The following is a 27,239-nucleotide window of genomic DNA, read 5'->3' as shown; positions in this document are numbered from 1 at the left end:
TGAACTTAATTTGGCTATTTCAAAATTTAATGTTGGCATGGGGTTGTGCTGTATAAGGTTAAATAATTTTTGTTTTACTTGAAAAAACCCATCATTATATCAAATCTAAAATTGAAGAGTCTGATTTTAATTCCTAGCTATTTCTTGTAATTCATAAGGATGAACTAATATTACAATGTCATCCTCTTTCTGTCAATCACCTCAGTTTCTAGAAGCATTACCTTTCGATACTTTAACAAGTTTACCAGAACTTTTTACCCAAATTAGGAAATGTTCTGTTAAGACACTCTCAAAAGCTCTTTGTGAGGAAAGGTAACAGCATCGCAAAGGATTGGTGAGGGAACTTGATGCCTGAAAAGTAACAGTATGCAAAAAGGTTGATTCCAGGTCTCTTTCAACCAGAGATTCTTCAAAACTGTATTTTTTTTATTCCCCTGCTATATCTAAGACTTGAATTCATGAGCAGCATGATGATATAGTAGATGTCCAATGGTGTTTTCCAGTCAGTGAATGAATGGAGTAAGGAAGGGGACTATAGAGATACAAATAATGATTATGGTAAAATGGTAATTAATATAATGTAAAATCACATGGATGAAGCATAAAACATCCTCACAAGGCATCTGTAGAGAAAAGATGGCTTGTACCCCAAGAATAAAACTAGGCAGCAGCTAGTTTCAAACTGAGTGGGAAGTTGTCATATAGGTGAACTTCAAAGTACATAATTAGAAACAATTAGAGATGATTGATAAACTGATAAATTATATTTAAGTCTTCCTTTAAAAGAATGACTCATTTATGAGCATCTTCCATAGTCTGGGGCAAAGGTGCCATAGTTAGAATTATGGAAGATATTAAATTTATTGTGATTTTAGGGCTGGGAAGGTAACACCTGCTGAATGGAAGGCTCTTACAGATCATTGCCATATTCCCTCCAATGACTGTATTTGCTATTAACTAGTGATGACTAAAGTGAGCATCACAGAACAACAGGACTTAGCATCTTATCTATTAATAAGAATAAGCTCACTATCGATCAAATAAAATAGCTGTTAACTAGAATATCTTGTTTGTGAAGGGAGGCAATTTAAGGAGAGTGATTCCATTATCAATTTTCAGTCAACCAACCGAGTGTTTTTGCGATTCAGTAGATCAACAAAGTATCTCTGTAATGATCCACGAAGGAGGGCAAAAATTGAATTGCCTACTTATCATTTCAGTATCAAGGATGGAATGAAAAATATATCTACTATGTTCTTAGCTAGTTTCCTCATGAGCTGATTAACTATATATAACTATGAATTGCAGTTAAAATTGGAGTCATTAGTAAGAAGAAATCAATGACTTACTCCTTTAAGTATTAAGATGTGGCTATCACTGGTGATGTTTGATGCTTCAAATTGATACAGTAGTTTGCATACTTTTTTGGAAGAAAATTCATCCATCAGACATGGGTTCTTGTTGATGTACAAGCATTGAATCTGGTTCTGCTTTTGTATGCAGAAGTTGGGTTTTGACATTGGTATGTAGAAATTAGTTCTGATTCTCATTCATACTATCATCTTTTTTCAGATTCTTTTTATTTGAATTAGAAACAAGAGTGTTTTACATGACAATCCCAGTTCCCTTCTTCCTCTGGTCCTCCCCTACCACCCCCTCCAACTAAAACTCTACCTATCCCATATCCTTTCTGCGTCCCCTGGATGGTTAGGCCTTTCATAGGGTGTCATCAGACTCTATCATTTCCTTTGGGGATAGGTTCTAGGACCACCCGCATGTGTCTTGGCTCAGGGAGTATTCCTCTATGTGGAATGGGCTCCCAAAGTCCACACCTATGCTAGGGATAAGAACTGAACAACCACAGGAGGTCTCACGGATTTCCGAGGTTTCCTCAATGAAATCCATGCTCCTGGGGTCTGGATCAGTACCATGCTGGTATCCCAGCTATCACTCTGGGGAGCAAGAGTTCCCCCATATTCAGGTCAGTTGTTTCTGTGGGTTTTGCCAGCCTGGTCTGGACTCCTTGGTTCTTCACTCGTCCTTCTATGGATCTGGATTCCAGTTTAGTTCAGTGATAAGTTGCGGGTATGGGCTTCTACTTCCACCAGCTGCTGGTTGAGAGCAAACTGGGTTGTCTGTAGAAAACTGAATACTCAATAGCCATTTACAAAGAAAGCATAATTACCCTCTCACTCTACACCATCTTTTAATCATAATCTATCAAAAGTTTTGTGTGGCAATGCTATATTGTATTATATATCATATTTAATTCTCAAAATGGCTAAGTAGGACTTACATATTAAATAAGTGTTGTGGAACAACTATTTGAATAAATTCATTATTTTTATGTTTTGACCTTTTGAAAATGATAATTATTTACTGTACTCAAAGATTAGGAAATTTTGATTTTTCCAGTAAATCATATGCTGATATCCTAATTTCAATTCTGCCACTATCATAAAAATAACCTGATAAAAAGCTACTTAGGAAAGAAAACTTAGGTTTTGTGTTAGTTTACAATTCCAGATAGCAGTTCATTATTGTAGGGAAGCTAAGTTGTCTGAAACTTAAAGCAGAATGTAATATCCTATCTAGTCAACAGTAGAAATGAAATGAAATCATTCATCTGAACAATTTTCTGGATTTATCTACTTTTGTACATTCCAGGACCCAAACTCAGGGAATGAGCTAAGTCTTTCTTCCCTTGTCAATCAACATTACCAAAACAATCCCTGACAGATATGACCCCCCAAAGACAGACTCATGATCAGCTAAGCTGATCAAAATAGTACCTCATTAGATTTTCTTCCCATGTAAATATAAATTGTGTCAAGTTAACAATTAAAATATACTATTTCATCTAGTATCTAACTTATTTACATAAAAAGTTTTCATATTTCTATTACATAAAAGTTTGGTATATTTCTACTATATCAATGCATGTAGCATATACACACAATTTAGTATTATATAAAGATTAAAATAGACTAAGTATCCATAAGAAAGATTTAAGGAAAACTTTTGAAAGCTTAATAGTTAAGCACAATGGCTGCCTCTATCCAAAAGTATATATTTTAAGAACAAAATTTAAACAATAGATAATTCATTTAGTTTGTGTATTTGTATACTTATAAGAAATTCATTAATGTATTTTCACTATAACTCATTGTCAATGTGTTTACCTATCAGCTGATATAAGGTCAAAGATGGTTTATAACTAGCTTATGTGGTGTCTGTATTTGAGGCAATTAAGTGATTAAACAGCATTCTTAACCTAAAGCTCATGTGTCTTTGCTGTTCGAACATTGTCCACAAGGCATTTCTTTACATTTCAAAGCTTAGAAATTTAATCTCTCTCTCACCTGAAACCTCCTCATGAGGAAATTTTTGAAGAATAAATTATTAACACCCTCAAGTACTGGAATCTTTAGACACCTCAGCTAAAGTTCAAGTCACTTATTTCTGAAGACAGATGGGAAAAAAGTGAAAGCTTGAATGGATTTATTGCTTGGCTTTCACACTCCATGACAAATCTAATTGTGTGCTACTTTCCCCATTACTGGGTAATGCGAATGGCATCTGTATAAAATATGAACACAATTAAATGATTTTCTACAGTCATGTATGTGCTTTGGTGTCTTCCAATTTCTTATTAGGTTTACGCTGAAGTAAAGGGCTCTGCGTAGTATTGTACATGCCCTAGAATTGCCACAGAAAAATAATCTAAACATGAGAAGGATAGTAGGAAGCCTCTTAACACACCTTTTTATTGCTGACACTTTGAATTGGCTTTACTCTCATCCTCAAACACCAGATTTTTAGTACATTTTCTGAGAAATAGCCATCAAATCTGTTTTCCACTTTAAATTAAATAATTTAGTTAAAATGAAATATGAGGAAAATGTTTAGAGAGTTGTAAGCTCTTGGTAGTGAAGAAAAAATGACATGGATAGCCAAATTTTATAAAAACGTCTCTGACTTTTGTTTTCTGCAGTAGTGACGTTGCATTTTGAGTGCATAAAGAGACTTTAAATCTAAGGTAGATGTAAGAGTGCCTTGGTAATTTGAGAATGATTAAAATAACACTTGTAAATTCATTCAACATAAATCACAGGAAGAATTTATAATTTACATTAACTTATTTGGGGGCTGGTTTTTCTCTGTGTCTGGGCTGCTGACTATGGGTGTACTATTTGTAGACAACAATATAGGCTGCATGTCCTGAAAACACAAGTACTCAGAATGCTGAATTAGCTTCTTTCTCTATTGAGAGAAATGACTGTAATAGATTCCGAGTTAAACTGTATGTCTCAGCTAAGGTCTTGAATGGGGTAATGTCCATTAACAATCAACAAATTAGTAAATTGCCTTTATTGAAATTTCTTTTCTCAACCTAATGGTTTGTTTAACTGATGGCCAATGTGACCATTAGGAGCTATTAGCATGTTAAGAGGGTATTAAATAAAGCCAACAGTTGGCCTTAAAAACAAAAGGATAAATACAGCACAATTTATTATTTTGCTGGGCTAAGCAAACACAGTTTCAATGCATTACTGCCTTCTGACAATGCCAGCAGTCATCTGTTGAATACACATTCAATTGAGTTAGGAATACAAAGATCAGCAAATCTGTGATCTGCTCAACTCCTAACTGTTCAAGCTGGTATGCAGACATAAATTCTGAGCTGTATGTTTTGATTCATCTAAAAGTTTGTGTTCTATTGGATTTTTCTGTCAAGCATCATTATTATGAAAAAGGAGAATACATATTGGAAGCAGATGTGGGTAAATCTGCCTTAAAATATAGTTCTAAATGAACTGTGTATTGAAGCCAAGGAGTATCAGGTAGGAGTACCACAGAGAATTATGTACTTAGAACCCTACAGTTGATTCTTTACAATTTCTAATACATGTAGCTTACTGTTATTATTTCAATATCTAGGAAGCAGACCTAAGATTGGCATACAAAGTAGTTGTTGACAAGAATCTCTTACATTTGGTTTGCTTTAGTTTGATCCATATGCTTGTTTTTTTTTTGTCTGTCTGTTTTTCAGAGTTATTTAATTTCTGATAATGTATCTTAAAAGAGAAATATCTAAATCTATGTCCTCTCAGCCTGTGTGTCATGAGCATGCTATGCCAGAAAATTAAATGGATGCAGCTATGCTTTCCACAAGATCAGAGTGTATTGACTAGCCATTCATTCACAAGCTACACTGACCTAATGAGCTGCAGTTTACTAGGTAACCCCTATTTTCCTTAATGATTGGCCATTGGTAGACATAAGTTCTTTTATTCAATATTTATTGGTGATATTGACTTTCAGATCATGCATTATACTTAACACAGATATGTATAAAAATATGAAAGTTGCATAATGCATAGAAAATGTTTAAAGGCTACAAAATATTTTTAAAAGGTCTTACTGGATGTAGAGGCAGAGTACTGATGAAGATGCCAAGAGTCACAACAGGGGCTTAGGTAAAGAAGTAATGTAAATGGAGCGCTGTTGGAGTGCCATAGTTGGACCTTGGCATATGGTGCAGTGCTGAGTTCTAATGAATGGAAAGATGTACAATGCATGCACACAGGGCCTCTGATGATAATTCGATAAGTCTATTGCTATTGCTGCAATAGGTTATTATACCTTGAAGATGAGAGTCAAGTGTGTTCAGTGTGTTGTCTTACCTGATATTTGCTGTTGTTATTTGTTAAATTTGTAAGTGGTTTCTGTTCTAGTTTGTTTTCTATTGCTTTGATAAAGATAACCTTGACTAAAAGCATCTTCAGAAGTTTGCTTGGCTTCAGTGTGTAAATCACAATCTGTCACTAAGGGAACCTAAAGCAGGAACTCGAGATGGGTAGGAACTTGGAGGAGGGGATTAGAACAGACTGTGGCTGAACACTGTTTTCATGACTCCCCATGGCTTGTTCAATCTGCTTTCTTGTACCAACTGGGAAAACCTGCCCAAGGGTGGCATTGCCTATAGTAGCATAATCAATAACTAATCCACACTGACTTGCCTACTGGCCAATATGATAGAAGTATTTTCTCAGCTGAAATTATCTCTTTGCAGATGACACTAGCTTGTATCCAGTTGATAAAAAACCTAACCAGCACCATGGAGTTTGCTTCCAGGAAAGACATATTTATCAGTAAGCCTTGTGTTGGTGCTGAAGAGTGAGTGGTATGAACATTCTCAAAGAAGAAGCAGTCTTTCTCATTTTGCATTTGCATATTCTGCTTTGGAAAATAGAGTCAGTCAGAGCATGGCACATCCTAAGAGCTACCATTATAGGTAATATAAAATAACTTAGAACATGACACAACCTGTTCATCACATTGTGCTTTCCAGGAGTGATACAGAAATAACATTTGTAACAGACTATGTGGTTCCACTGTTACCAGGATCTTTCTGTGGTTACTCCTCAGGCCCTTTGTCCTAGTGATCTGTGTCATAAGATCCCACAGGAAACACGTGGAACATAGTGAATATAAAGGGAGATTTCACAAGACAAAGTGAAACACTCTCTGGTATTGGCTAAACCAGAGTCATGATTGTAATTCAGATTACAAAAGGAAATATCTGTAACTTGATGATAATGAAAACCTATTCAGGTTATATCTCAGTAGGGATTTTAACTTTGACAATCAAGGGGCAATGCAGTTGCTGAGCTGCATTGAAAACCCTAGATTTGTGGTCAAAGACTGACATTGAATCTACTCATCATGGTTAATATTCCTTGTCAATTTTAGTGGATTTGAAATGGGTTAGGAGACAAACCACTGGGTGTGTTTTCGAAGAAAATTTAAGAAAGAATTAATAGAGGAGGGTAGACCACATTCGATGTAGGTGGTACCATACCAAGAGCTAGGTCGTGGATTGCAGAAAGAAAAGGAAATGCTTTGAGCATCATCATCCATCTCTCTCTGCTTCCTGACATTGGGATTGTTATTTTCAGCCTCTAATGCCACTGAAAAAAATTAGTCCCACACAGGATGCTAGGCATCTCAGACTATGCTAGAATAAAATCTTTTTTTTCTCCGAGTTGCTTTGATGGTTATCTTGCTACAGCAACAAGACCATTTAGTAATGCATACAGTTTTGTGTTATTTGAAGTGTTCCTACACCAAAGTAGGACACCGGAACTTTTATAGTGTAATTAAAGATAAAATTTTCAAAGGCCATTGTTACATGCCAGGCTTTAGACAATTTTACTGAGATTTTTAAGTGGAACAAGCAGTCATTCTGAAGGATTTGATCTATAAGAATTCATAGAGAGGGTCTTTTCAAGTGTAGATAAAGAAAGCTACTGAAGACCAAATCCAAAATAAGGGAGACCTTTGGACATTTTATGACACAGGAAACTGATTTATAAAGAGCTGCTGAAATTGTGTTTCTAGACTCTCAAACAGCAGAAAAAGTACTTTGTAGTCAGTGCTAACTTCATGCTCTGGCAAAGTCCACATTTGCTTCTAAGTAGTTTAAAATGACTCTGTGTGAGGTCTGTGCCATTTTTAGTTTACACCCTAATCATAATTGCAAACATACACATTGGAGTTCAGTTCGAAACACCTTATGTACTGTATGAGGTCCAATCCTTAAGGAAAGCATTTTTCTCTATTCTTATGCTGAATCTTTTGTTTACTCCAAGTTCAAGTTGTGAAAAAAGATAGAGAGCTGTCTTCCATAGCCCGAAGGTGCCTGTGTGCTGCTGTCGCTGCCCAATATCAAGGCTAAGAAGAGTAACCTATGCCTGTGGCCAAGATTCCTGAAAGCTACATTTTCTCTGATATGAAATCTTTCCTGTAGACTGTCATCAAGAAAAGGTCAATTCAAATCTGCTTTCCTCCCTGAACTCTTAGGTAAAAATTTATCTTTTTTTCCCATGAGTACTAAGTGCTGTTTTATATAACATTAAACAGATCACCATTAGAAAAGGCCCAAACATGATGCCACAGTGCAATGCCTGACGGTGTTTTGTCTGACTCAGCTAAGCCTAGCCCCTCCTAAATGCTGTCTGCTTAGCCAGCTGTCAGTGATGGGTGATGTTCTCACCAGCTTATGGTGAAAGGTGCTGAAGGAGGTGGAAGTTTGCCAAGTGCTCTTTCTCTGGAAGAAGCATGATCAGAGGTCCTGTTCTTTCTACTCATTGTGGTAATGATGCAAATGGCCTCTTTATAATTTTGCACTATGCTTCCTCTCAAAAGAAGTAGGAAACTCCCTGTCTCCTACTGTGTTTTGCAATTCAATTGGTCCAATAACCCCTGGAATATGCATGGACTAGTTAGTCCACATATGATCCAATGATGGGCAGGTTAATTTGAGAGAATAGGATGCATGGAATGGGTGGAGGCAGTGTTCTGTTTCCTTTGAATCCTGGTAAAAATTTGTATATGCCCACATCAGAGAAAATATGGCCTAGTGATTCATAGTAAATTGGTGCATTATATATTTCAAATTATACTAGAGATTGAAGATTATGTAATAAAATTACTCTTATGTGATTTACCTTTAAATTTTATTTATAGCTCCTTTAAATTTAAACGGAAAGCAGTCAGTTAGTTCTATGTCTATGTATTTACTCCTATATTGAAACTGATTCAAGACTTGAAGGGACAAATATTACAGATTAATCCTATGTAAGAGCTCATTCTTTGCAGTTCCTGGGGGTTCATATATCTGTATAGACTGGCAAAAAGAAAATGTATAAAATTTCTTGTAGTAAAGCGACCTTAACACAGAATTTTCTGAGATTATAGCTTAAGATTATGGCATGTTTTAACTAAAATACAAATGCAAAATAAACATAAATAATCATTAATAAGATGATGACATTTAGGTGATATGCTTTGGTGTATTACTATAATATAGCAAAAAGAAAAATGATGTTCTGAGATTGCAAAGTTTTACAATGTCACACAAATTTCCTAAAAACAATGAAAGTAAGAACCTTTTCAGTAATACAAAGTGGTTTCTCTAACATTCAGTGTTCTCTAATATTCAATTGAATGTCGATCTTCCAATATAAATGTTCTCTATGAGATGATTTCAGAATAAGTAATGTTGTGGTTTAAATAAGCAATGCCCATACAGGCTCATAGTTTGAACGTTTGATCCACAGTTTGTAGTGTTGCTTATGGGATGTTATAGAATTTCTAGGAGGTATAGCATTGCTGAAGGAAGCATTTCACTATGGGGAAGCTTTGAGAGACTCTAGCCTCCCTCCATGTCTAGTTCACCCTCTGTATGATCTGTTGCAGTTGAGCATATGACCTCTCAGCCTTCTGCTTCTGTCTTCAGCCTCAACCTGGGTTGCCATGCATCTATGGCAATGATGGACTCTACCCATTTTGAGTCATAAGTCAAAATAAATGTTTTTTTTCAATAACTTGCTTTTACTCACCATGTTTTATCCTGGCAACATATACGTATTGAATAAAAATATCAAAAGAAAACTATCTTAAACCTGCATGTATAAATTTTAAGTAAATGTCAGCAAACCTGCAGTACATATATTTTCTGATGCTTGGGGACATGGTTATCATGGAAAGAAAAAGTCTGGGGAAACGTTCACAGACTGGAGCAGATTGATGTGTGTTACGCTGGTTATTCACTTGATGTGTAACAATAGACACGTCACTTGATCTCTCTGTGACTTCACTGTGCTTATGCATTAGGAAAACAGATTTAATGAAAGTATATATACATCACAGTTGAATAAAATTAAATGTCGATTAAAAGGTATTTTATAATTATAAGATAGATAAATTCCATAAAATGTTTTCATATTTTTGTTTGTTTGTTTTTCGAGACAAGGTTTCTCTGTGGCTTTGGAGGCTGTCCTGGAACTAGCTCTTGTAGACCAGGCTGGTCTCGAACTCACAGAGATCCACCTACCTCTGCCTCTCGAGTGCTGGGATTAAAGGCGTGCGCCACCAACGCCCGGTTAAATGTTTTTGTATTTTAAAACATTTTTTAGTTTATGCAGATACCAACAAATTACATGACATATAATGATAAGTTCTAGAAACAAGATACAAGATTAGATAGATAAGTTGTTTGATTAAATCTCAGATATTACTTAAATAATTCAGACACAAAGGATGAATGTAATGAAAATTATAGTCTAATACAACTTGATATTTCAGCCTAAATTGCTGTTTGTTTTTCACGTAGATCCCCTTTAAAAGTAGCATATTTGATAATTAGTGGAAAATGTGGCTTAACAGAGGAAGGCAAAGAGCTAGCAGAAAAAATGCTATTTCTTTCCTATGCCAATGCCTTTAAGAAAGCTCATTCCTAACATATCATGGGCACCATGATGACTGCATGATAATCCAAATTGTAAGTTTAAAGTTGAAGAAAAGCCAAAGGTCCAACATATTTTTGATAGACTCCCACCATCTTGCCAATTTTTCACTGTTTTTATTATTGTCTCAAAAATGAGCCCTCAAGACACACAGTTCCTTGAGAGTTCTAAAAGAAGTTGTCTTTCTTTGTTAAGAAAACAATAGCATCTCTCAGTGGAACATACACCTAAATGCATACAACCATTTTCCTCATTAAACTACCTATCCACAGGGACTGACAATATGGGGCCTGTCTGTAAACTTGTAGTTATACTCATAAGGAGGTTACAATCATTAAAGTGCACAGATTTGAGATCAACTCCAGCTGTTGCCCCAGCTCAGACATTCACTTTTTTTTTCAATGAAATAAACTTGATATATATATTTGGTTAAATCATAGGGATTTTAAATTATCAAACTGCTTAATTTAATGTTGCAGAACACTTTATAATAAAACATCTAAACCTACATTTGGGACAATTGTTTAGGGGAAAGATAAATGTTATAAATTCTGTAATATGATGTTTTTCTCTTTTGGGTGAGGGGCACCACCCTGCTCCCAAATGAATCACACATGGAGTATTATTACTACTTACGAGTGCCCAGTCTTAGCTTGTCTTGTTTCTAGCCAGGTTTTCTTATCTTATATTATCCCATCTAACTTTCCCCTCTGGGCTTTTATCTTTCTTAACTCTGTATAACTTACTTTCCTTCTTACTCTGTGGCTGGCTAGGTGACTGGCTTCTGTCATCCTCCTCTCTTTGTTATCTTATTACTCTCTTTTTCCTTGATTCTTCTTCTATTTATACTCTCTGACTGGCAGCCCTGCATATCCTTGTTCCTGCCTTGCTATTGGACATTCTTCTCTTTATTAAGACCAACATGTGCTTTAGACAGACACAGTAACACAACTATACAGAACTAAACAAATGCAGTGTAAACAAAAGTCATTCAACTGAAAATAACATTCTACCAACAACACATCAGTAGTGTGTTATCAGTATTTTTCTCAATTCCATTGTTTGTAAATGAATCTGAAAGAAAGCATTTACCTATGAATAAAGTAAGCAGGTATATTTCTTATAGAACAAATTACCCTCTTAGTTGTGAGTTTTCAGTCCTTGATACTACTGCAAAAGAGGCTTCCTTGCCTTTTACAATCAGTGGGAGCATGGACTATGGACATCCACATGATCTCCAGTGGCAGTAGAGACCACAGAAATCAACATGGCCCTCTGGCAAATGACAGACCATGGACACCATCATAACATAGGCAACATAGGCCATGGACATAGACATAGACCATCAAAATAGCTTCAGAGGGGAGCAAAGAACAAGGGCATCCACATGGTCTTCAGTGTTAACACAGGCCATGGAAATCAACATAGACCCTGGGTGAAATAGGATTATGGACCCAAACATGGCCATTGATGTCAGCATGGGGCACAGACATCAACATTGCCTCATGTGACTGCACAGGTCACCCCTATGCCTAGCATACCACCCCTTAACTCCAAAAGTAATAGTCTAGACAGAAAACCATTGAAGAAAACTCTTAAAAATTGTGACAAGGATGCTGAATATAGCTCTCCACAATTGAGGGATTCTGGAAGAGATTCAGGTGGGAGATGGATTCAGTTTTCTTTAAGGGGTTGTCTACTGGGAGCTTGCTGATGCTCTAGTGAGTATAATGACAACACAGATTGGACTTGTGCTTTGTTCCTTCTTCTTTTGCAGGGAAGAGGAGGGTGGTGGTCCTGGAAGGACCTGGAAAGTGAATATGATGGGGTTCGTGATGTGAAATCAGGATAATCAATAAAATATTATGTTGGAATAAATCATCTTTCAAAAAGTTAACAAGAAATGAGTAATGTCTAAACAATTATATTGTGCTCACATATAGTGTCGAGGGTTATTTGTGACCTCATATTAAGAAGGTGTTTATTATTTAATAGTGTTAGCAAATGAGTAATCTTCAATTTCATAAATATACAGTATTTTTATTACTTATTCATCAGTCAGTAGATATGTAGGTTGTTTTCATTTCCTGGCTATTGTGACAAGAGTAGCAATGAAGAAATAGGCAAGAAATAGGTGGAGCTGGAAACATCCATTCTTAGTGAGGTGACTTGGACACTAAAAGACAAATCTCATGTTTTCTCTAATTAGTGGATTTTAGCATTGAATTTTTATATATGTGTGTTTCATTTGGATTGTGTTTAGAAGTTAATAAATTATTAAAGGGGCATTGGCAAGGGGATTTGAAGTGATAATAGACAGAACACAGTAGAAAGCAACCAAAGATACTGGGTAAACTCTAATGTTTGAGACATCATTGGGCAACACATACCTGGGGCTGTTATAAAGTCCAAGAACACATAGCTAGATAGTTCATGAGCTGTAGGGCAGAGCCTTCTAATAATTATACTAAGCGAACGTAGTACTTCATCAACTCAACTCCTAATGACTTGCTGTTCTAACCATAGCTTAATGCACCTCTTATCTTCTCATCAGAGAAGCTTCTTTCTTCCAAGGAGGGGGATTTACAGAGAGACTCTAAACTGGAGAAGTTGGAGAGAATAAGAGGACATTGCCCACTCAGCTCCAAATAGGACACTTTTATCATATGCCTTTCTCGAAAGGTTCAGGGATCTTCAAGGAAAAAAAATTCAATAAGGTGAATGAACAGGGCAGTTAAACATATGAACTCAGTGCTTTTGCCCCGGCATGTTCAAGACCCATGCAAACTGAAGTCAGATAAAAATCCCAGCTAGGATGGGGGATATAGGGAGAAAGTCCCATCCCTCACTTAGGAGCTATTAGCAAGTCACAGATTCTGGGAGAGGGAGAGTCAGTTTCCTTTAAAGGTCTACCTCTGGGAGGTCAGCAATAGTTAAGTGGACCACAAATTTGGACTTAATGGGTTTAACAAAGGAGGAGGAGAAGGAGACACACAGGATTGGGTGTTGTGTAAGGAATGATGGTGGATCTTGAGGACTTGGGAAGGGGTGACTAGTACACAAATATTATGTACAGAATTCTCAAAGAACACAGAAAAAGTTGCAAAAAATATAGGGTTTATGTCTGGGTGAAAAAAGCAATTCTTACTCCCTAATTTTTTAAAAATTTTTCCTCCACAGGAATGAAAGAAAAACTGGTTGTATTAGAATACATTATCTATAAATTTGCAATAAAAGCACATAATATATATATATATATATATATATATATATATATCCCTACAACAAAATAATTACTTTGTTCATAACTTTCTTCAGTGTGTAAGGATCTATTTTTTACTCATTTAAACAAAAAAAATGCCGGGTATTTGTAAGATGATAATGTTCTGGAAACTCATTATAAGGTCGTGTAGCTGTTATAAGAATGTAGTGAAGCTCATAATTAGTAAATAATATCTTCCAGGATCTCCTGTGTTGAACTTTCTATAAAGCTCTTCTACAGCCAAGGTGGTGCTGAGTTAAATAAATGCTTTCACATTTGCAATATTTCTGAAATTCTCTTTGCATTTGATCACACAGAAATAGGTAACCTAATATTAAAACAATGCAGGGAAACGGAAAGCCTGATTTCTATTGAAATTGTGAATAGTATGGATGGGAAGACCAAAGGGTGTTGGGAGTTAGAAAAGGAGTTGGTTAAAAGTTGATCTGCAGAGGTCAGGGTTTTGCTTAGTAACAAAGATCCTGTCTACTATTTGTGAGATTTTTGCATTCTAGCTGAAAATACATTATGTTTCCATGATGAGTTTTTCTTGTTTGTTTTCTTTTATTTTGTTTTTGAGAGAAGGTATTATTGTGTCACTACTCAGTCTGGACTCAAACTTTCAGTATTCCAAACTCAAGTCATTGAGTGTTGGGATCACAGGTGTGCACTCCCATGTTCTGCTTCAGTGATGAACTGGGGCAATTTGCTTAAAGAAAAGGGAACTGTGTTGTCACATATTTATGCATTTTCTGCTTTTAACTCAATATATCATCATTCATTAAATTATTTGAAATATTTGTAAAGATATTTATGCTGAAGATAATGGATACACCGATTCCTTCTCCTAACTCATGGTCCTCAAAAGGTTGGAACTCCAGGGTTAAAAATTACTCATAGATTGGAATTAAGGTATGTGTCTTAGTATACATATAAAAACTTAACATGCCTGTAAAAATTACCTGTTAATGCATAGAAACTTATGGCTTTTTGGGAAATAACTGTGCTGGCACATTTTGAAAGCAGAGTTGTAAATATTTCAGGATTTTGTTCAACTGAACCTTGAGATAGGCACATGTACAAAGTAATTTTAAAGAAGGCAAAGTTGGCTGTGGACTCTGAAGACTTTACATGCTTTTGCATAGAGATTGGTAACAGTGACTATTTTGAGCTGCAGAGAGGCAATAAAGATTTTATTTATCACACCTTCCAGAAAATAAATATGGGCCAACATTGCTACAGCATTTAGGAAACAGGGAGCTTTGCAATGACTCAGCCAGAAGGCAAGGAAGGCCAGATGTGCAAACAGCAGCAGAGAAGATAGGTGGAAGGAGAAACATTTAAAATTTATCTTTGAGGAGCCAGTGAGATGGCTCAGCAGAGATAATACTAAAGAACTGAGCTAGATTCTTGAGACCTGGATGGTGGAAGGGCAAGAACTCACCCCCGCCAGTTCTCCTCTCCTCTCCAAATATAAGCCATGGCATGCCCCTCATTGATAGCCCCAGTAAATATAGAAATAAAGTGTTAAAATTAACTTTGATAAGTTCATCCCCTTCAATTCATTATTTTCCAAGTCTCCTTTGCCTCTTTCCAATTATGAGATTTTTTAAAAAAAAATATATGATTTGGGGTCTGGAGAGAAATTGCAGTGGTTAGAGCATTTACTCATATGGTGGCACACAGCTGTCATTAACTCCAGTTTCAGATAATCCCGTGCCTCTTGAACCAACTACCATGAAGATGTAGTTTACTTACAGATACTCATGGATGCATGCATATAAATAAAATTAAGTATATATTTAAAATATATAAGACCACTAAGATTTTGAATAAATCAGGTACAATGCTTGGGGAGGTAAGAAAAGGTGAGAATGATAGGGAAGGCATATGTCCCAACAGCAGTTGTTACAGAGTTACTGGAAAGAGTCTCCAGTTCATACTCAAGAGTCTGACAATTGACTCATGTAAATAATAGAATGTACAGCCAAGTCATTCATGGTGGCACAGGCCTGAAATCGCAGCACTCAAGTGATTGAGGCAGAATTCTGTGAGTGAAAGGCCACCCTGCCTAGACAGTATGATTAGAATCTGCCTCAAAAAGAAAGAACCAATAAAATAATTAATAGGCTAAAGAGGAAGACACAATGCTTGAACAACTCAAGTAGATGTATAAATGAACTAATATACACCATGCATTTCTTCTGTGGGTACTGACACAGTAATCCTCTGACACATAACACGTTTAACTAAATCTTCTTGTTTTCCTGTCCTTCACATTTTGGGGACATTCCTGTGGCCCATAAATTTAACAAGGTGACACATTTTGTATCTTTATTCTACTCAGTCCTTTTTGAATAATCAGGCTGATTCTAACTATTTATTTACCAACTCTGTTATTCAATTATGGAAGGAAATTAAATTACATAGGCAGGTCTATTTTTGGACTTTCTCTGGATTCACAATGATCTTTTAGTTGGTTGCACATTGTTGTTGCTAGTGTGATTGGTATAGTCTACATACAATCATACAATTACACAGTTCATGGAGCTGCAATTTCCTTGTGGACTTAGAGACAATCTTTTTTCTTTTTTTAGGTAATGTTAAAATCTCTCAAAGAGCTGCTCGTTTTATTTGTGAGGATAATTGAAACTTCCATTTCTCCTGTTTGTTTTCTCTTTCTCCATCGACTGAACACAGTCATTTGCTTTTGTGCTGTCAACTGTTCTGCCAAGTCTCTCTGGTCAACCTAGGAGTCTTGTAAGAACATGTTGCACCCAAGCACAGGGAATTCCTTTAGCTTCTTAAGAGACCTGAAAGGATGATACCAGTTGGCTAGCAGGTAAGCATGAGGTTTGCTCTCTAGTGATAACCTGTGTGAGCATCTGTGGTAGCAGTAATTAATGGCACCCTTCTCTCAGTCCAGCTTCCTTTCTACACTTACTTCTTAGTGTTTAGTCTTCAGTGAGTTTATTCCCTTGATAAAAAGATCCCCATTTTTTTACCCATTCAATTAGTAGTGAATTGGCCAAGCATAGTTTTGGTTTGCTTTGAAAATTATGAAGCGAACACACTAAAAATCAACATAAACTGTTAAAAGACCCTGGGCTAAATCTTGTTTTTCCACATTGTAGGTCCTGGGCCAATAGCAGGAAGTAACTTAAAATGAATCTCGGCAAATCAATATTTTTAATTCATATCTGTATCTGTAACAAAATAACTTTACCTGATTTTTTCCTCTAAGAATATTAAGAATTCTTAAATATTCTAAGCTGCAACTAAGCAGAACCAAATATTGATCAGGAGAGACAGTCTATGGCCTGGACTCTGAGTTCCACAGAGCTTTATATCCTACAGACAGATATTTGATGACTATAAAATACACTGCTCTTCACCAAGGTTTCTCCAGACCACTTTTCTTGAGTGAGTCTTCATTCCTGAGTTCAGTTTTTCACCTTTTGGTTTCATTTAAAAACCATGGTATCTGGTGCCAAGGTTCCTCATTGAGCTTTAAGCCCTGACCACTGTTGAGTGTGGTGACAACCCAGTGAATGGCTTGGTCCTCATTGATCCTCTCTGAGTACTGGGGACACCCTCAATTATGGACTACTGTGACCCATTTCTCCTCTTCTCCTATTCCTGGGAATTGTGTCATCCATCCCTTCTGGCTCTCCCTTGGGAATCCTTGTAGAGAACCTCCAACCCCACTACCTAGCACCTGGCTTAAGGGCCTCTAAACTGATCCTCTTTCTCAATAAAATCTGGCCTTAATATTCTTTTAATAATCAATCCAAATGTCCACCTAATGGCACCATAGATCCCAATATTATTTGGTATCTTTAGAACTACTGAAAGTGATCGGGAAAGATTCACTATATCCAAGCTTTGTCTTACCTCCTTCAAAGCCTTCTCTCTGCTCTTTACTGTTTCCCACCAACTGCCTATATAATTTAGCCATTTTGGTTACCTGGCCCTATTTCACTACCCTTTTCTCTCCCTCCTCCCTATTCTCACGTGGCCTGGTTCAGGGTCATGTTCACTCTGGTCTCCCCCAAATCCCCTTGCCTCTGGCTATGCTTTCCCTCATATCTACAATAAACCTTCTCATCATCATCCATAGACATACTCCTTGATTTTCATTTATTTTTTTATAATAATTGTTGAAACCACAGGATTGGCATATATGAGTTCCCTACCAAGGAGCTCAGCCTTTCTGAACCAAGATGCTGGTTGGATCTCTTAAGGTGTGTATGGAACATTTGTTACTGCTGACTCCTACCATCCATCAAATTTTATTCTAAATTCTAGAATCTGCCTTCTCAGCTATGTTTCTCCTCCATGTGCTCTATCCATTCCTCTCCTTGCCTATGCCATAAGTGTCTCTCTACCTCCTAGAGGCTTCTACATCCTTCCAAGTCATCCACCTGTACCCTTGTCTTCTATCAATTGTTTTGTCTCAGTATCACTATTAAAGACATTTCCTGTCTCCCTTTTCCCCTGATACTTTCTCTAGCCTCCCCTACACTATCTCTCAGTTCCCACCTGCAGACCTGCAGTTTATATAAGCCTTAGTCTATATGGGCCACATAGTGCTCTTTCAGCTCTCTCCTGAAGCTTATAGAAATTCCCTCCAGCAGAATTTCGTTTTGTGACCCCTTTCTCTGGCTCTCTCTTCTCCTTGTCCTCATTTACTCTTATTTCAGTTTATCTACTTACAATAGTTGAGGATCAATTGCATTGGCAGAATCACTATGAGTAGAATAGAATACTAAAGCTAATATAGAAATTAAGCTCTGTACTGGTGTTAGAGAAGTAGGGGACCAAAGGACAGGCAAGACTAGACAGTAGTCAAAAATCTAATTGAGAGGTTGTTGAGATGTATGGAATTTGCATAAATGTAGTTGTGTTTACATGCTGGTGTAGAACTGGGACACAAGTCCATGATAGTGGTTGGCTCTCATGACAACTGTATCTGGACTTTCTTTGAACCCACAGCTTCCAAATAATGGCTCAGAGACTATTTATTAATTATGAAAGTTTGGTCTTAGCTTATACTTGTCCCAGCTAGCTCTTTAAACTTAAAGTAACCTATTTATATTTTTGCCATGTCAACTGTTACCTTGCCTCAGGACAGCACATCTGATTTCTTCCACATTTGGCTGGTGAATCCACTGCCTCTCAGATTCCTTCCCAGAGCACCTATCTCTGTCTGGAAGTCCCACCTATCCACCCTTGCTTAGCTATTGGCCATTCAGCTCTTTATTAAACTGATGAGAAGGTACCTTCGGCAGATGAGGTAAACAGAGATACATTTTCACAGTGTATAAAAAGATTTTCCCACAACAGACTACTGTTTGTCTGGGTTGCCAGTAAAGCTGGGTTGGGGTTGCTGATGCTCCAGTTCACAGTGAGAAAGGATGCATTTGGGATGCTAGAGCAAGGTCAATCTGGACTTCTGCAAACAGGCAGAAATTGACATTGTCACCTGAAGCACAGTAGCTACTTATCCCTTCAACTTTCCAGGACACACAGCATTGTTTATTTATTCTTGAGGTCAGTCCTAAGCTCATCAGGGGAATAAATTCCAGACTGTTTAGTTTCAGCTTGGTTCAAGGGTTACATGGACCATGTATATAGTGGATAATCCAATGAAGCAAAAGTTAGAGATGTGGGTGTGGAATGCAAAAATAGTAAGTGGTTTTCCCCCATATTACTACATAAAGAGTATTTTTGTTTTTAGGACTTTTATCTTCTGTCTTTTAGATCAGTGTCCTCAGCATTTCACTTCTGAGCAATTTTCCTTACCTTTTAGTGAGCTTTTCCTTTACAATTAGGGAGGTGTGTAAATAGAGAAGTATGCTCTGTGTGACAAAACTATTCTAGCTCTGGTAAAAATTATAAAGCAAGGAAGACTGAGGCTGAAGAGTAGGCATCTTTCAATGACTTTAACCATATCAAGCATTTTCTCAGCTCTGTAAGACAACATAGAGGAGAAGTAGTCTCTCCAAGAGTCTTCAGTGTCCCTTGCTTTTTTAATTTACAACTTAATTCTCTGTTCCCTTCTCGTCAAGTGTCTCTACATTTGCTGAAAATGTCAGAGAGATGCCATCCCTAGTTTAATATTTTATACAGCAGAATTGTTACTGCTTTGTCTTGTGACTTTTATCTGCCAAGTGACTACCCAATATGCAGTGCTTGCTTGGCTCCTGTCATGGGCTGAAGTATAACTTATGGCATTTGCTTCTGTTTTCTGTGAAGATGAAATGCCAAACATGAATCTATTTCTGTGTTGTTTTGTTCTGCAGTCTTCTTGCACAAGCCCTGCAACTACCTTCAAAACTCCTGGGGTTTCGGGACTAGAATGTCTCTAATTGGTATGTAAATCTCAGTGATTGAATGTGAAGTTTGGGGGAATGAATTCCTTTCAGGGGTCTCAGGCACACTTCAATGAATAGATGGGCATGAAGGCTGTAATATTCTAGCACCAGTTGCTGTGGACAGACAAAAAGCCTAGTTGGGAAGAAAATGAAGAAATTGTTTCAAGCAGAAATACAGTTTTCTTTTGTCCTAAAGAGAATTTCTAATGCCTTCTTCATTGTATTTTACTATCCATTTCTATATGTAAGCTATGTGGAAGTTGTGTTGCCTTTGTTTGGAAAGTTCTTCATTACAAAGCACATGGTACAGTCAACCTATAAGGTCGACGTTAACATTCTCATTTGCAGGCAGTAGAAATTGAGGCTGGAAAGGTCAGTGAATATGCAAGGTTGCTCAGTATGTGAACGGGGTTCATTGACCTCAGGAGAACTCAGTGAAGATATAAACACATTCTCACTACCAGCATAACGGGAACATGGCTGTATATGATCAACACGTAGCAATACCTTTCCGGAATGCTTAACTTATACTCAACCCTTATGGATGGGACTTTTACTTTTGGTAAATTCTTTCCATTCTCATCAGAAACTTAGCCCAGGCTCACTCTGTTCTCCTTCATTCAACCACAAGCTTTCCTTTTCTTCTTCTTTTATTTTTCTTTCCTTTATAACCCCCAAATGCCCCCTAATCAACATGTTTCTTTAGTTATTCTTCCCCTTTGTCCCACCCCCAACCCTCCTCCCACAGAACCTGCTGTTCTCTCAAGTTCCCATCCTTCCATTATCTGCCCATACACACACACACACACACACACACACACCTCTGTCTCCAGTTTACCCAGGAGTTCTCCTTTATTTTCCCTCCCTACGGAGGGATGCATAGGCATCCCTCTTTGGGACCTCTTTGTTATCTAGCTTCTCTGGGGCGGTGGATTACCTTTACTTTACATCTAATATCCACTTATGAATGAGTACATACCATATTTGTTTTGCTGGGTATGGGTTACCTCACTTAGAGCTAATTTTTTAGTTCCATCAATTTGCCTGCAAATTTCATGATGTCATCATTTTTTTTAATGTTGCTGAGTAATACTCCATTGTGTAAGTGTGCCACATTTCCTTATCCATTCTTCTGTTGAAGGGCATCTAGGTTGTTTTTAGGTGCTGGCTATGACAAATAATGCTGTTATGAACATAGTTGAGCAAGTAAGTGCCCTTGAGGTATGATTGAGTATCTTTTGAGTATATGAACAAGATTGGTATAGATGGATTTTGACATAGATTGACCCATTTTTTCCCTGAGAATCACCATATTGATTTCCATAGTGGCTGTACCAGTTTGTAATTATAGCCATAAGCTTTCACCACCCTTGTATCTGCAGCCAACCATCTTCCCTAGACCAGTAAATTAAGTCCATATTAATATTTATTCACTGTTGTCATTTGTCTGTATGTACATGTGCGTGTGGGTATACATGTATGTCCACATGGGTTCATGTGTTCATGCAGATTTAAATGCATTCATGTATATATACATACATGTGGAACCTCTGATGGGGTCTCTCATGAGAGCCTCCATCTCATCCCATATGCTAGGCTGACTAGCCATCAGTCCTCAGGTTATTGTCCTGTCTCTTCCTTCCCTCCAAAGGGATTACCAACATGCCTATATTTTGGGGGGTGGGGGATGGGTTTAGGAGTTATACTTAGGTCCACATGGCATATTTGTACAGCAAGCACGTTACTAATTGAGCCATATCCACAGCTTAGTATCTATGGATTATTAGATCATGCATATATTGTTGACTCTTTCCTAAAATTTCTACATTAGTATTGAATGGACTCTAAAATAAAATGCCACTCTTCAAAGTCTACTGTGTCTGATATCAATGAAGTAGTTTTCGCTTTCATTCTCTAGTCTGAAATTTTTCTCTTTTTAATACAATGCCATTTCTTATAAACAGTACATAAGTATATTTTTGATCTTTACCAATGCAATCCCCCACTCTTTGCATTGTAGTTTGACTCTATTCAGTTTTCATTTGGTTTAAGTTTATCCTGTGTCTACAATTTAATTCTTTAGTCATTGTTTATTATGATGTTTTGAGGGGGGGGGTTCTTTGTGTAGTTCTGGCTGTTCTAGAACTTGCAATGTAGACCAGATTGAGCTCAACTCATAGAGATCTGCCAAAGAGATCTGCTGGAGTAAAGGTATCTGCCACCCCACCTGGTTTCTTAATTTTTATCTGCTATCTTTTCTGTTTTTTAATTTGGATTAGTCACCTTTAAAAATACATTTCATTTTCTGGTAATTTTTCAATGGAATTTCAACATATTTATTTATATATTTTAAAAACATCAATCTTTCTTTTTTCCTTCCTTTTTCTTTTGTTCTTTCTTTTCTTTTCATTCCTTCCTTTTCATAAGTCAATATCAATACTTTATTATCTTTACAGAGGTAATATAATAGTTCAAAATTAACAACTAAGCATTATGTTTAAAGTCCATGACTCTGGTTGAAATTCAGCACTCACAGTTCTCAGGTGTTAAGTGGTCAAGGTAGATGCTCTGGGACCATCCACTTGTGTCCACTGTCCTCTTTGTTTTCTGGCATTGGCACCTGGGGAAAACCTAGGCAAACATGCATTTTGCTCTGGGCCTGTCCCTGTATTCCAGTTTCTCTGCTGAGAAATTCAAATCAGGACATGGTGGCTGTCTTTGTCACTGTTCTATTGTTGTGGAGAGACACTGTGATCAGGACAACTCTTAAAAAAGAAAACATTTAACTGGTGACTTGCTTATAGCTTCAGAAGGTTAGCCCCTCATCATCATAGCAAGGTGTCTTAGTTACAGTTTCTGTTGCTGTGAAGAGACAACATGACCACAGCAACTCTCATAAAGAAAACATTGAATTGTGGTAGCAGCTTATAGTTCAGAGGTTCATTCAGTTCATTGTCACCATGGCAGGGAGCATATTGGCCTGCAAGCAGATATGGTACTGTCTACATCTTGATCAGAAGGCAACAGGAAGTGGCTGTGGCACTGAGTGAAGCTTAAGCAAAAGAGACCTCAAAGCCCGCCCCCAGAGTAGTACACATTCATCAACAAGGCTATACACCTACTTCAACAAGGCCACACCTGCCAATAGTGCCACTCCCTATGAGTTTGCGGGGCCAATTATATTCAAACTACCACACAAGGAAATGGAAGTATGCATGCAGGCATGTTACTTGAGAAATACCTAAGAGTTACATCCTGAAACACAGGCAAAGAGACAGATCCACTGAATATGATGTGGGCTTTTGAAACCTCAAAGCCCTCTTCTTCTGATGTACCTCCAAAGGCCACAGCTCCTGGGTGGCGTCAACAGAAGGCCACACCCTTGGTTATACGGTGCATACTACTATGCCAGTATGAGTTGACAGCCTGTCCAAAAACCAACTTAAAACTAGAAAGCTGGAGTCCTCTTTGTAGCTACTGGCTCGGCATTAGTTATCCCCCCATCTAATACATGGACAGTATGTGAGGACTCACGACTAGGACAGGGATCTGTGAACAGGTCCACAGGGACTCTTCATATTTTCTCCCTTGTTATTTAAAGGGCAAGTGTGAAGTTAAAACAAACAAACAAACAAACACGTCATCAACTTTTTTCTTTCTCTTCTACTTCTTAAATTCTGAATAGATGTTACCCTTTGCCTTCTGACTCTACCACATATGTATCTTCTGTTCTGTATTGTGACTCCCCCTTAGCTTCAATTCTCAAGCTTTTCTACTAATCTCCTTCAAAATTCACTAATCTTACCTTGTGTACAATCTGCCATTAATTCTCCAAGATGATTTCTTGCAGAAGTTACATTGTCAGTTCTAAATACACATTGAGCTGTCATGCTGATTTGAATATGTGTTGAATATCTCCAACTTCTTCCTTAGTAATTTTGTTTAACTTTTTCTATACTTTCTATAAAATACACATTATAGACTTATTAAAATCCTTATATGCTAAGTCTAATACTTAGATCATTTCTATGCCCCTTTTATTGTAAATAATATATATTTGCTTTTACCACTGTCATATTATAAATATGGCATGTTCTAGCAGGAAATTGTCCTTAATACATTTCATTTTATTTTTCAGTCAGACAGATGAGAGAGTGGATGATAATTTCAATTAAATAAGGGGTTTAATTGAGTCATGACTATATCACTGTTTGCAGGGGACTCAGACTTCCTCTATTTTGGCTCTATTTACTCTATAAAGTTTGAGAACATGTATGTCTATTTTCTGTGCTTGGAAAGAATGTACAAGCCTGATTCTACACTTCAAAGACACTCCAATTCAAGAACTCATGAGTGTAGATTGTGACCCTAACTCTAATTAAAAATTATATTTTGACATTCCAGATTTTATCTAGGTTATATTTTAGAAATATTAATATGACACATATTTATAATTTTAATTTCTGATTTAACAACTTCCTCCAGCTGGGTCTAATTGAGGTTCCCTTCTTTCAGATAATTCACGCTTGTGTCAAGTTAACATATAACTTTCATCACAATTGACCCCTATCAACTTGACACACGAACACATCACTGTTAAGGTACAATCTTTCCTTTCTTGTTCATCTCTAAGATTATACATTAAGAAATGTATCCCAGTATAAAACAGTTTACAAACTTAAAAAGTCCCACAGCCATAGAAATTCAGTTTAAATGTTGTCTCTTTAAAAATGTACAGTCATTTAAAGTTCAAATTCTCTATAAAACCCCCAAATATCCTTTTTAAAAAATGTAAAGTCTCTCAACTATGGGTCCATGTAAAATCAAAAATAAAAAATACTTTCTTACTTCAAGAAGAAAGAAAGAGGGCACAGTCACAATCTGAACCAGGTAAAACCAAACTGCAAAACTTAAGTAACTCTATTTCCAATATCTGGGATTTACTCATGATCATCTAGGCTTCTCCAGGGGGCTTAAGTCACTCCTCTAGCTCTGTTCTTTACAACAAACACAGCTTGTCTTCTAGCCTCCAACTGCCTACACTCCACTGCTGCTGCTGTTCATGGTAGTCATCCATGGTACTGGCATCTCCAGTATGCTGGGGTGTTGTGCTGCAACTGGGCTGTGTTTTCACCAGTAGCCTCTCATAGGCTGTCATTATGTTGCAAGCCTAAACTTCTCTGCATTGACTGCTTCAGGACTGGCCTTCAACTTCCATGAAGTCTGCATTTTGTCCAATGGTCTCTCACAGTGCTAAGCCTCAGCTTCTCACCATGATACCTTCATACTTTCAAAAGCAGTACTACCTTGGTAATGCTTACACTACCAAGTTCATATACCAGCTTGAGGTACAACCTTGGCCACCTCTGAAACAGAACTGTGTGATCTCAGTAAACACTTACGAGAGGATTTCACCTCAATGATGCTAGTTATACCTGACCAGCATCCATTAGCCCTGCAAAGTGAGGTTTCACTTCAGATGTTCTGGTATCTTGTTAATCACAGCCAATTCTTCAACTTCAGCTAAACAGAACCATAGACACTTAATTCAAAATAACAAATGGCCATGATAGTCTTTAAACTTCCCTCAAAACTTCACAAGCTAGGCCTCAATCTTTTGTACCACCCTCAGCATTCGTATCTTCCAAGCTCCTACAGAACAACCCACCATTCATTGAACACTTAGTGGCTTTTCTTGCACAAAGTTCCAAAGTCCTTCCATAGTACTCCCCAAAATTACATGGTCCAGGTATGTCATAGCAATAACCCACAATCCTGGTAGCAACATATTCAAGTTGTGTTTCTATTGCTGTAAATAAACATCCTGACCAAAATTAAGTTGGGGAGGAAAGGGTGTATTTGGCTTACACTTCCATTGCAATGTTCATCATCAAGGGAAGTCAGGACAGGGACTCATACAAGGCAGGAGGAATCTGGAATCAGGAGCTGATGCAGCAGCCATGGAGGGGTGCTTCTTACTGGCTTACTCTACATGGTTTGCTCAGCCTGTTTTCTTTTAAAATCCAAGACCATATGACCGGGCATAGCACCACCTTTAATAGACTAGATCCTACTCCTTTGGTCACTAAAGAAAATGCCCTATGGCTTGGATATTATGGAGGCATTTTCCCAGTTGAGGTTCCCTGCCTTCAGATAACTCCAGCTTGTGTCAGGTTGACATAAAACTACACAACACACCTGAGCAGCTGGATAGCAAGACCAGCCAGGAGCTTTGGGCTTAGTGATAGATTTGTTTCAATGAATGACTATGGAGGACAATAAGTAATACTCCTGAATTAACCTCAATCTTCTATAACCCACAGGCACACACTTGAATGTGTGTAAATACACATGCACATCATATACATATATGAACGAAAAGGACAATAAAGTCATACTTTTATTCATGTTTAAGATATATGACATCCACTCTACTCAGTCATCATGAAGTAGCAATCGGCTTAAAAACAGGCAGCTCAATAATGTTTATACATCTCTTTAATTGGAATGCAAGATTACATGTAATTTGCCAAATATGACATAAAGCTGTGCTGAATTCATAATAGAGACCAATCTTTGTAGGTGAAATACTTAACCCAGATAAGAACAAATTGCCAACAGAATCAACCAATAGTTCTAGAAACCCAAACTGTAGCTTGCAGAGCTAGGATGTAAAATGGGAAGCTTGGACAACATGATGTCAGATAAAATATGTTTAAAAACACTCACCTTGCTTCTTAGTCAGGGGATGTGGATGTGACGACCAGAAGAGGGGCATTGTGATAGAGGCAAGAATCGAATACTCTGGATAAATGTGTTGTCAATAAGGCTAGGTTGGAAAATACAGAAGGTTTTGCACACACAAATCATTCACCTTTCTCCATCTTTTTTTTCTTTCCCTCTGTCTTTGTCTCTCTGTGTGTCTCCCACTTCTTCTTTACCTACTCTTACAAAACAGAAGTTCATTTTCTTTGTATACTAAAACTTTAGTTTGCCTACAGGACACAAATCGAAAGGCACCTTTGACTGATAACTTGGAGAGCATGGAGAATAGTTCTTTTCAGCTCATTTAAGAAGAAAATCCATTCTTTTGGATAATCCATGACTTCAAGAAGCCCAGAGCAAGGTCACAATGGCATTCGTATTTCCTGAGGGTTCCTTTTGTACCCGATCCATTACTAAAAGTATCACTTCATTAAACCCACCAGACTGTTCTGAGAACCTGGCCCTACCTAGGCTTGCACTGTTACAAATGCATCCTAAGCCACAGTTACACAGGGTCAGAAC

This window comes from Cricetulus griseus, chromosome 2, assembly GCF_003668045.3.
Source record: "Cricetulus griseus strain 17A/GY chromosome 2, alternate assembly CriGri-PICRH-1.0, whole genome shotgun sequence".
Classification (NCBI taxonomy): Eukaryota; Metazoa; Chordata; class Mammalia; order Rodentia; family Cricetidae; genus Cricetulus; species Cricetulus griseus.
This window is presented reverse-complemented; position numbering follows the sequence as displayed.